Raw genomic sequence first — 12,599 nt, forward strand, 5'->3', positions numbered from 1 at the left:
ACTGTGCTTTCTTGTTTATTGATTTTCTTTCCTCTCTCTTCTCATTGACCTCCAGCTGGCCCCTAGAGAACACAGGCCCTGTGAGAACAGGACCTTCATCATCTTGCTGACTGCTGTGTGCCCATACCTAGCACAGTGCCAGGCTCATGAAGGGAAGGACAGGGCCAGACCCACAGAGGAGCCCACTTAGGGGACACATCTCTTGCCAAACAGAACAAGTCTGGAGAGGGCTTGGGTGCACAGCCAAAGGAGCCAAGTGGAGGGTATGATGTAAGCATGTGATGGCTACAGCTAGGTGAACTGGGCTTTGGGGACTGCCTGAGAGCCGCTTCAAGCAGAACTTACTTTAAACACAAAACTTGCTTCAAATGCAGAAGACAGTGTCTTCAGGAAAACACCAATGACCCAGGAGTCCTATAATTATGCTTTCTTATCTGTGCTACTTCCCCCACATTGGCCAACCACTTAGCTAAAAATGATGGCATGGAAGGAAAGGGGAAGACATGGGAACACACAGATGCTTTTTAAAAGTTTTCCCTCACTCACTAGAAAGATGGAGGTGTTGACAGAAAGTGAGTATATCAAGAAGTGAAATAAAAGCAGTTGACCCAGCTTTGTGCAACATTTCCTCTGCCCAAGAATGAAATCTGTATGCATGTATGAGCAATGAATTGTGCAATTTCAGTGATTCTACATATAAGCTGAATGTTCTTATGTTTGCATTTTAAATTGGCATCATGGTTTTCCCAGATGGAGCTAGTGGTAAAGAATTTGCCTGCCAATGCAGGAGACGCAAGAGATTCAGGTTCAATCCCTGAGTCAGGAAGATGCCCTGGAGGAAGGCATGGTAGCCCACTCCAGTATTTTTGCCTGGAGAATCCCATGGACAGGGGAGCCTGGCAGGCTACAGTCCATGGGATTGCAAAGAGTCAGATATGACTGAAGCGACTGAGCACGCAATATAAAGGTAAATGGTAAAATTCATATGATAATTAAAAATTTTTTTTAATTATTAATTTTTTGGCTATGCCAGGTCTTGGTTGTGGCACATGAGATCTTCGATCTTTGCTGAGGCATGTGATATCTTTAGTTGTGGCATGTGGGAACTAGTTCCCTGACCAGGGATTGAACCTGGCACCCTGCATTGGGAACATGGAGTCCTAGCCCGTGAATTACCAGGAAAGTCCCTATAATTTTAAATTTTAATTTTTCTTTCCTCAGAATTACTTTAAGTAGCAAATAAAAGTGAGAGAGAAAGCAGAAGAAAGAAAAACGCTTTCTGTATGAGTACCTTTCACAGCACTTTTTTGCTGCTTGCTGAGTAAGACATCTTGCATTTTCATTTGTACTGGGCCACAATTATGTTGCAGATCATGTATGTGGGGGAGGAATAATACAGTTAGGAAAGCGACATTGTGGAGGTAACATTTGACCTGGGTCTTGAAAATGAATAGGGATCTCCAGGCAGAAGTAAGCAGAAGAAACAGCAAAAATTCCTGTCAGGGGATATAAACATGTGTCCTGGTCAGTTTCAACTGTGCACTATTGTGATTTATAAGAAAAGAAAAAAGCCAGTGGCCGACAATTTAATCAATAATGCCTATATAAGGAAGATTTCATATAAACCCAAAAGGAAGGGGTTTGGAGAATTGAGTTTGGGGAACCAGAATGATTGCATATGCCACCATGCTGGATCCCATACTCCACAGGGACAGAAGCTCCCTTATTTAAGATTTCACCTTATATATCTCTTTATTTGACTATTGATTTATATCCTTTAATATCCTTCATAATAGGCTGGTAATTCAGTGAGTAAGCAGGTTTCTTGAGTTCTGTGAACTACTCCAGCAAATTAATCAAACCTTATGAGGGAGTCATAGGAACCTCCAGTCTGTACCCAGATGGTCAGAAGTGACAACATGGACTTGTAATTTACATCTTAACTAGAGGGCAGTCTTGTGGGGCTGAGCTCCTAAACTGTGGAGTCTGATGCTATCTCCAGGTACTATTTACCTGACACTGTGTGGGTTGATTTGTAGGTCACCCAGTTGATGTCCGAGATTTGCTTGTTGTTGGGAAACCTCTCCTCCCTCCACACATATACTCATTGGAACTGTTTCAGAATTGTTAGGCTCTTGTAACTAAGTTTCTTTGTATTCTTAAATCTTTTTACAGATTTGATCATGTGCTAACTAACGACTGAATGTCAGTTGCAACAACTATTTAAAAATTTTTAAGATCTGTTTGTTGGGGGGATGGGAGAAATAGGGGGGAAATATGTGTGAGTAATTATAATAATGCGAAAGTGGTATCTAGATTTTACAGCCTCAGTAATCTGCTCAAAGGAGAAGGCAATGGCACCCCACTCCAGTACTCCTGCCTGGAAAATCCCATGGGCAGAGGAGCCTGGTGGGCTGCAGTCCATGAGGTCGCTGAGGGTCAGACACGACTGAGTGACTTCACCTTCACTTTTCACTTTCATGCATTGGAGAAGGAAATGGCAACCCACTCCAGTGTTCTTGCCTGGAGAATCCCAGGGATGGGGGAGCCTGGTGGGCTGCCATCTATGGGGTCGCACAGAGTCGGACACGACTGAAGCGACTTAGCAGCAGCAGCAGCATAACAAAATACCATATACCAGGTGGCTTAAACAGCAGAAATTTATTTCTTTACAGTTCTGAAGGCTAGAAGTCCAATATCAAAGTACAACATGGTTACTCTCTGGTGAGACCTCTGTTTCTGCTTTGCAGGTGGTTGCCTTTTCACTGTGTCCTCACATGGCAGAGAGAGAATGCTCTGGTGTCTCTTTTTTTAAGGCACTAATTCCATTGTGAGGGTCCTACTTATGAGCTCATTTAAATTTACTTATTTCCCACAGGCCCCATCTCCAAAACCATCATTTTGGAGGTTAGGGTGTCAATATATGAATATGGAAGAAGGCACAATCTAGTTATAGCAACATGCATGAAATGTTGGGAATATCGAATAGGTTTTTCCGGTAAGAGTAGGTACTGGATATAGGTAGAAGCTGGGACAAAGCTAGTATAAGGTTTCAAAATTCTTCTGCATTGTGCAGAGTTAAGCTTTACATAGAAATTGGGAATTTGGAGCATAAACAGATGTGTGTTTTAGAATGATGCTCTGGCAATGCATGTAGGATACAGCTTTGTTCTTCAGTTGCTTAGTTGTGTCCAACTCTGCAACCCCATGGACTGCAGCACACCAGGCTTCCCTGTCCTTCACCAACTCCCAGAGCTTGCTCAAATTCATCTCCATTGAGTTGGTGAGGCCATCCAACCATCTCACCATCTGTCATCCCCTTCTCCTGCCTTCAATCTTTCCCAGCATCAGGGTCTTTTCTAATGAGTTGGCTCTTCGCATCAGGTAGCCAAAGTATTGTAGCTTCAGCTTCAGCATCAGTCCTTCCAATGTATGTTCAGGATTGATTTCCTTTAGGATTGACTGGTTTGATCTCCTTGCAGTCCAAGGGTCTCTCAAGAGTTTTCCCCAGCACCACATTTCCAAAGCATTAATTTGGAGAAGGAAATGGCAACCCACTCAAGTATTCTTGCCTGGAAAAGTCCATGGACAGAGGAACCTGACGGGTTGTAGTCCATAGGGTTACATGACTGAGCACGCATGCATGAGGGTGGAGGGAGATGGGTTGGAGCAGTAAAATGGTAGAACTTAAAAAAAAAATTATTCAGTGCTCAGCTTTCTTTATGGTCCAACTCTCATATCTATACATGACTATTGGAAAAACCATAGCTTTGGCTAGACAGACCTTTGCCGGCAAAGAAATATCTCTGATTTTTAATACACTGTCTATGTTAGTCATAGCTTTTCTTCCAAGGAGTGTCTTTTAATTTCATGGCTGCAGTCACCATCTGCTGTGATTTTGGAGCCCAAGAAAATAAAGTCTCTTACTGTTTCCATTGTTTCCCCATCTATTTGCCATGAAGTGATGGGACCGGATGCCATGATCTTTGTTTTTTGAATGTTGAGTTTTAAGCCAGCTTTTTTACCCTCCTCTTTCACCTTTGTTAAGAAACTCTTTAGTTCCTCTTTGCTTTCTGCCTAAGAGTGGTGTCATCTACATGTCTGAAGTTACTGATATTTCTCCCAGAAATCTTGCTTCCAGCTTTACTTCATTTAGTCCGGCATTGTGCATGATGTACTCTGCATATAAGTTAAATAAGCAGGGTAATAATATACAGCCTTGACGTACTCCTTTCCTAATTTTGAACCAGTCTGTTGTTCCATGTCTAATTGTTGCTTTTTGACCTGTATACAGGTATTGCAGGAAGCAGGTAAAGTGGTCTGGAAATCCTATCTTTTAAGAATTTTCCAGTGTTTTTGTGATCCACACAGTCAAAGGCTTTGGTGTGGTCAGTGAAGCAGAAGTAAATGTTTTTCTGGAATTCTTTTGCTTTTTCTAGTATACAGCATAATGTGCATTATTTAGATGTAAAGGCTCAGAGAAATAGAGGCAGCAAAGGCTATGATTTGGTTTCCTGGAAGAGGGTGAGCCAAAATATTGGAGAAGGACACAAGGATCCAGATGGCATGGTCAAATCATCTGTGTATTTTATATTCTTCTGTAATTTAGATTTTATTATTTTCAAGATAACCTATCTAAAGACTTGTTTTTATCCATCAAACATTCAATATTACTGACTCTGATTGAACTTGAAAGCATCAAAGGGTTGCTCACACAGGATCTATAGGTAGTGAACACCCATGAACTGTGTTGGTCTTGATGTTTTCCTGTGCTTTTAAAGAATGAAAATGATATCTGGCATTCTAGAAACTGATAAAATATCAATGATTAGAAAATAATCTTATGATAAAAATCTTTAACATAAATATCAGGAACTATATATGCTTGATTGTTTACTTTAAGCTATGGCAACAATCAGAACACTGGACTATAAGCATTTGGAAGTGACAGAATTGTGTACCTGGAAAACCCATGAAAATCAGATTTAACAATCAGTAAGGGAATTCTGTGAAAGTGCTTCACTCAATATGCCAGCAAATTTGGAAAATTCAACAGTGGCCACAGGACTGGAAAAGGTCAGTTTTCATTCCAATCCCAAAGAAAGGCAATGCCAAAGAATGCTCAAACTACCGCACAATTGCACTCATCTCACACGCTAGTAAAGTAATGCTCAAAATTCTCCAAGCCAGGCTTCAGCAATACGTGAACCATGAACTTCCAGATGTTCAAGCTGGTTTTAGAAAAGACAGAGGAACCAGAGATCAAATTGCCAACATCCGCTGGATCATGGAAAAAGCAAGAGAGTTCCAGAAAAACATCTATTTCTGCTTTATTGACTATGCCAAACAAAGCCTTTGACTGTGTGGATCACAATAAACTGTGGAAAATTCTGAAAGAGATGGGAATATCAGAGCACCTGACCTGCCTCTTGAGAAACCTATATGCAGGTCAGGAAGCGAGAGTTAGAACTGGACATGGAACAACAGACTGGTTCCAGATAGGAAAAGGAGTACGTCAAGGCTGTATATTGTCACCCTGTTTATTTAACTTATATGCGGAGTACATCATGAGAAACATGAGAAACTCTGGGCTGGAAGAAACACAAGCTGGAATCAAGATTGCCGGGAGAAATCTCAATAACCTCAGATAGGCAGATGACACCACCCTTATGGCAAAAAGTGAAGAGGAACTCAAACGCCTCTTGATGAAAGTAAAAGTGGAGAGTGAAAAAGTTGGCTTAAAGCTCAACATTCAGAAAACGAAGATTATGGCATCTGGTCCCATCACTTCATGGGAAATAGATGGGGAAACAGTGGAAACAGTGTCACACTTTATTTTTCTGGGCTCCAAAATCACTGCAAATGGTGACTGCAGCCATGAAATTAAAAGGCGCTTACTCCTTGGAAGAAAAGTTATGACCAACCTAAATAGCATATTGAAGAGCAGAAACATTACTTTGCCAACAAAGGTCCGTTTAGTCAAGACTATGTTTTTTCCAGTGGTCATGTACGGATGTGAGAGTTGGACTGTGAAGAAAGCTGAGCACCGAAGAATTGATGCTTTTGAACTGTGGTGTTGGAGAAGACTCTTGAGAGTCCCTGGGACCAAAAGGAGATCCAACCAGTCCATTCTGAAGGAGATCAGCCCTGGGATTTCTTTGGAAGGACTGATGCTAAAGCTGAAACTCCAGTACTTTGGCCACCTCATGTGAAGAGTTGACTCATTGGAAAAGACTCTGATGCTGGGAGGGATTGGGGGCAGGAGGAGAAGGGGACGACAGAGGATGAGATGGCTGGATGGCATCACTGACTCGATGGACATGAGTTTGAGTGAACTCTAGGAGTTGGTGATGGACAGGGAGGCCTGGCATGCATCGATTCATGGGGTCACAAAGAGTCGGACACGACTGAGCGACTGAACTGAACTGAAGGGAATTCTGGAAGGTAGTGTGGTATGTTAATATATATGCACCAATAGCTTTCATAATATAACTAGTAGAATTATCAGATAAAAAGTATAACAAGTAGTAGGAAGCTAAACAAAAGAATTCAAGACTTTTATTAGAGGTTAACTCAGAAGTCTTGGGATGCTTAAACGTAGCTTGTTCCAAAGAAAGGAGTGGTCTTTGACTGGATCTTGGCATGTAACTTCTAAGCACTTGCATTATCCTGTCTGATAAGAATGTCTTTGTTTACCTGGGGTCTTGGGCCATGCTAGACAGTTTATACTAACAGTGTGGTTTATCAGATCAGATGTGAGATGAGTGCAATTGTGCGGTAGTTTGAGCATTCTTTGGCATTGCCTTTCTTTGGGATTGGAATGAAAACTGACCTTTTCCAGTCCTGTGGCCACTGCTGAGTTTTCCAAATTTGCTGGCATATTGAGTGCAGCACTTTCACAGCATCATCTTTCAGGATTTGGAATAGCTCAACTGGAATTCCATCACCTCCACTAGCTTTGTTCGTAGTGATGCTTTCTAAGGCCCACTTGACTTCACATTCCAGGATGTCTGGCTCTAGGTCGGTGATCACACCATCGTGATTATCTGGGTCGTGAACATATTTTTTGTACAGTTCTTCTGTGTATTCTTGCCATCTCTTCTTAATATTTTCTGCTTCTGTTAGGTCCATACCATTTCTGTCGTTTAGTGTGGTTTATAGTGAATGCCTATTTTTGTTTGCCTGGGGCTCTGGGTTATGCTAGGTCAGTCAGATCTCTGGAGGGGCTGATGACTAAAGTGCTCTGTGCTTATGTCACAGGCATTCAGTAGAATTCCTGGACAGGAGGCTCTGGTGAGCTTGCCTGATTGGCAACACTTCACACATGTTGTTACTCATTATTGCAGGGGTAATTAAGTGCTATCTGTGCACTTCCACTGAGCGAGGATGACTGGAAGCTTGCACCTGGTTTTTCCTGGTCTCTACCTATGTACCTATCTCTTCTGCTGATTTTAGTCTGTATCTATCTGCTGTAATAATCCATATATTAACTTTTCTGGGTCTTGTAAGCCCATCTAGAAAATCATCAAACCTGAAGGTGACCTTGGGGAATCCCAGACACAGTGGGTGTCAGAACTGGGACTTGGGCTTTAGTGATCCTGACTTACTAAAACACTGTGAAAGCATTCTTTTGAGAAAAGGAATAAGGAAGAAATGGGGTTGATGAAACTGATACCCATGGTATGAAACAGTAGCTACGCTGTGATCAATTACTAGAGGTAAAAGTCACCAATGGAATTGGTACACCCAATGCCTCAGACACTGGTTTAATAAATACACAAGAAAATGAAAGATAATGAGAAAAAAAAGTATATAATTCCTTGGTTATTGCTGAATGAATAGCTAAAATGAAAATAAAGGAGAGCGTTGAATGGGAAACCTGAGGCCATTTTTCAAGCTTGTATTTCAGCTCATCTGAACTATGGGTAGCCTTAGTAACATGACCAAAGGGAAAAATTATGTTGGAACAACAAATGAAATAACAAGCACCTCTAAGAGACTTCTGGTCACCAAGAAGTAGTTCAGGTGGCAGAGGGACAAAACTGAGAAACTATTGAAATCAAGGAGAGTTGCCTCATTGTGTGTGATGGAGTTGTCCCATTATGTGGATAATGCCATCAGCTTCCCCTTATGGGTCTTAGAGAAACTAACAAAGTTAGAATAATTCACAAGGGAATGGGAAAGACAAAGAGGATAGTCAAGGGACTTTTCCAAGAAACATAGAAGTCTTTACACAGTTAAGAAATAGGATGAATAAAATGGACATTGATGGAGTTGAAATAAAAGTCTTAATGCAGCACTAATGGAGGTTGGCTGGACCAATGGGAACCCCAGCTACTCCCTCAACTTTGAAGAGATTTAAACAAATATGCTCTATTTATCCTGCTGCTGCTGCTAAGTCGCTTCAGTCGTGTCTGACTCTGTGCGACCCCATAGACGGTAGCCCACCAGGCTCCCCCGTCCCTGGGATTCTCCAGGCAAGAACACTGGAGTGGGTTGCCATTTCCTTCCCCAATGCATGAAGGTGAAAAGTGAAAGTGCAGTCGCTCAGTAATGTCCGACGCTGAGCGACCCCATGGACTGCAGCCCACCAGGCTCCTCTGTACATGGGATTTTCCAGGCAAGAGTACTGGAGTGGGGTGTCATCGCCTTCTCTGCTATTTATCCTGGTTTGAAGGAATTAAAACAGAAGGCAAAGATGACTGAGAAATTTAATCTTGACTCACTGATGATGATGGTCCAGAAAATTATTCTGAATTTGTATTGATGAAGGAGTCAGTGTCTTTTGGCCCAGTCCCCAGTCAGGGACTTAAGGTCATTTGGAAATATGGGGGCAAATTGGCCAGGCATTGAGAAGAAACTTTTCTGGGACATCCTGACATTGGGACCCCAATGCACTGTGATTCCAAAACTTGGTGGTGAGGTCCTGATGAGGATTACAGTTAGATTGGGAAGATAGAGGAAGAAACGTTTGATAGATGAAAATTTGGAGGACAATTGGAATGTTTGAGTAGATTTTATGTGAAGTGGATGCATCTCTTTTACCTAAATGCATTAATCAATGGATATTATGTCTGACTAGAAGTCATTTCTCCTACCTAGTATTGTAAAGCAGAAGGCATAAAATTGTGTTAATGGGAAATACAGAAGGCTCAATTCTATCTGAGCCCATCAGTTCAGTCATTCAGTCGTGTCCGATTCTTTGCGACCTCATGAACTGCAGCACGCCAGGCCTCCCTGTCCATCACCAACTCCCGGAGTCCACCCAAACCACGTCCATCGAGTTGGTGATGCCATCCAACCATCTCATCCTCTGTCGTCCCCTTCTCCTCCTGCCCTCAATCTTTCCCAGCATCAGGGTCTTTTCCAATGAGTCAGCTCTTCGCATCAGGTGGCCAAAGTATTGGAGTTTCAGCTTCAACATCAGTCCTTCCAATGAACACCCAGGATTGATCTCCTTTAGGACGTACTGGTTGGATCTCCTTGCAGTCCAAGGGACTCTCAAGAGTCTTCTCTAACACCACAATTCAAAAGCATCAATTCTTCGGGGCTCAGCTTTCTTTATAGTCCAGCTTTCTTTATAGTCAAACTCTCACATCCATACATGACCACAGGAAAATCCATAGCCTTGACTAGACAGACCTTTGTCAGCAAAGTAATGTCTCTGCTTTTTAATATGCTGTCTAGGTTGGTCATAACTTTCCTTCCAAGGAGTAAGCGTCTTTTAATTTCATGGCTGCAATCACCATCTGCAGTGATTTTGGAGGCCAGAAAAATAAAGTCAGCCACTGTTTCCACTATTTCCCCATCTATCTGCCGTGAAGTGATGGGACCGGATGCCATGATCTTAGTTTTTTGAATCTGAGCCCATACAGGTTGTTAATTTGAAACAGTATTGGATATCTGGTAGTCAAAGAGATGACCAGACTCTTTTATGACATATAAGGAGTTAGAGTTCTGGCACCTACAAATTCTCTGTACAATAGCTCTATGTGGCCCATGGAAAAGGAGAATGGCTTGCATGCCCATGAATATTTGCACAGACTGGAGTTCATGGCAAAAGCCCATGAGTGCCACCCAGTGGTGACCGCTGGGATTTTGGACTGGAAAATTTCTAGCCATGGTAGTACCGTGTATCCTGTGTGAGACACAATTACTAGCTTTTGATTGAGTATTGATCGAAACTGACCCTATGAGTGAAGGTATAAAATGATTTTGAAACCTGAAATACCCATAATATGTTGGGTTAAATCAGAGACACATTCTGATATAAGGAAGTCAGTGCCAAGAAGATTTCCATAGTAATACGGAAATAGTTTTTCCAGGAACATGCTATTGGGGAATGGAAGGAAGTACTCATCATATTCATGTGTAGATGGCCTTCTTTCCTGTAAGGCAGCTTTGAGGATCTGCTGAATCCACAGCTCTCTATTGACTAAATGACTCTTTCCTGCTCAAAGATACTACAATTCTCTTGCACTGAGATTATCTCAAGGCACCAGTATAAAGTTGACTTTCCCTCATTGCATGATCTGTTTATTCATTCCTAGGAAAGAGTCATTTCATTTACAAATGGCAGTGCCTAGGTAGACAGACAACATCTTGGCTGGAAGGTCAGTGTACTATGATTGACTGATGGAAAATCTCTAGTTGAAGAACAAGTCAGCTCAGTGGGCTGGGTTGCATACTGTTCTCTCGCTGTAATGAAATAATTAAAAAACAAATGATACGAGGCCTTCTATGTCGATTTTTACTGACTCATGGACAGTGGCAATAACTTACCATACAGTCAGGCAGAAGGGCCATGGAAAACCAGACTATTAAGGGGATGTTCATGTAGGGCATGCATATGTGTGTGCTCACTCAACCAGGTCCAACTCCTTGAGACCCCATGGACTGTAACCCACCAGGCTCCTCTGTCCATGGAATTTTCCAGGCAAGAATACTGGAATGGATTGCCATTTCCTTCTCCAGGGGATCTTCCTGACTCAGGGATCAAACCCAGGTCTCCTGCCTTGCAGTCAGATTCTTTAACATCTGATCCACCAGGGAGAGCTGAAAGGAATGAATAAACAGATCATGCCATGAGGGAAAGTCCACTTTACACTGGTGCCTTGAGATAATCTCAGTACAAGAGAATTGTAGTATCTTTGAGCACAATTACACCAGACATCCAGAAGGGTAAACTCATATGTTTGCTCTAGGAACATGAAAAGATCACACGGCAGTCTGCAAACGTAGTTGACGTCACTATGGGAGACACTGTAGTCATAGGAATAGCACTGATTCTTGACAGCCCAGTGAAATTCTAGTGATGTGCCAGTATCGTAACTCCTATTTCTCAGATTATATCTACTACAGAAGATATCACTGAGGAAGGAATTTTTGGAGTCTACTACCTACCAGGCCTTCAGACTGTGTGATGTACAGCTCCCAGTAGACTGATTACTGTATAACTACAAACCTTAGTAGCTAAATCTTAGAAAGGTCCCTGGTTATCATGGACAAATTATAGCAGTGACACACTGCTGCCTGTAACCCAGCCCTGCAAAATAGCAGCCAGCAGCCTCTGCACAAGGCAAGGCCTAGCAACCAACTAGACCAAGGGCCAATCAAGCCTACCAAACTGCCCATAGTAGTCAGCCCGCAACAAAAGGACCCATGCAGTCCACATAAAGGACACCTCTAGAGCATATGGCTCTGGTGATGAGGTGAGCATACTGCTGGGATACATAGGATGTCCCCTACAAGAGGCTACTTCTGCAAGGTTGGGAAACATAACCAACCTTCCAGATATATAGAATTAAAAATGAGCTGACAAGGATATATGTTCCAAACAAAGCAGCAAGATAAAAATCTCAGAAGAAGAACTAAGTGAAGTGGATATAGGCAGTCTACCCAAGAAAGAGTTCAGGGTAATGATCACAAAGATGGTCAAAGAACTCAGGAGAATGGATACACAGAGCAAGAAGTTAGAAGTTTTAAACAACTAGTCAGAAAATATGAAGAACAACCAAATGGAAATAAAGAGTACAATAACAGAAGTGAAAAATACAATGGATAGAGTTAACAGTAGATTAAATGATACAGAGGAACAAAGAGATGAGCTGGAAGACAGAGTAGTGAAAACCATTGCTGCTGAACAGAAAAAAAAAAGAAATGAGAACAGTTTATATGACCAAAAATCTCCCCCAAAACAAAAGCCCAGAGCCAGATGGCTTCACAGGGGAATTCAATCAAACATTTAGAGAAGAGCTAATGCCTATCCTTCTGAAACTCTTCCCAAAGATTGCAGAGGAAGGAACACTTCCAAACTCATTCTATGCGGGTACAATCACCCTGATACCAAAATTAGACAAAGATATCGCAAAAAAAGAAAATTACAGACCAATATTACTGATGAACATATATGCAAAAATCCTTAACAAAATTCTAGCAAACAGAATTCAACACCACACCATGATCAAGTCGTGTTTATCCCAGGGATGCAAGGATTCTTCAGTATACACAAATCAATCAATGTGATGCACCAAATTAACAAATTGAAAGAGTAAAACCAAATGATAATCTCAATAGATGCAGAAAAAGCTTTTAACAAA

Source organism: Bos indicus x Bos taurus, chromosome 8 (assembly GCF_003369695.1).
Source record: "Bos indicus x Bos taurus breed Angus x Brahman F1 hybrid chromosome 8, Bos_hybrid_MaternalHap_v2.0, whole genome shotgun sequence".
Classification (NCBI taxonomy): Eukaryota; Metazoa; Chordata; class Mammalia; order Artiodactyla; family Bovidae; genus Bos; species Bos indicus x Bos taurus.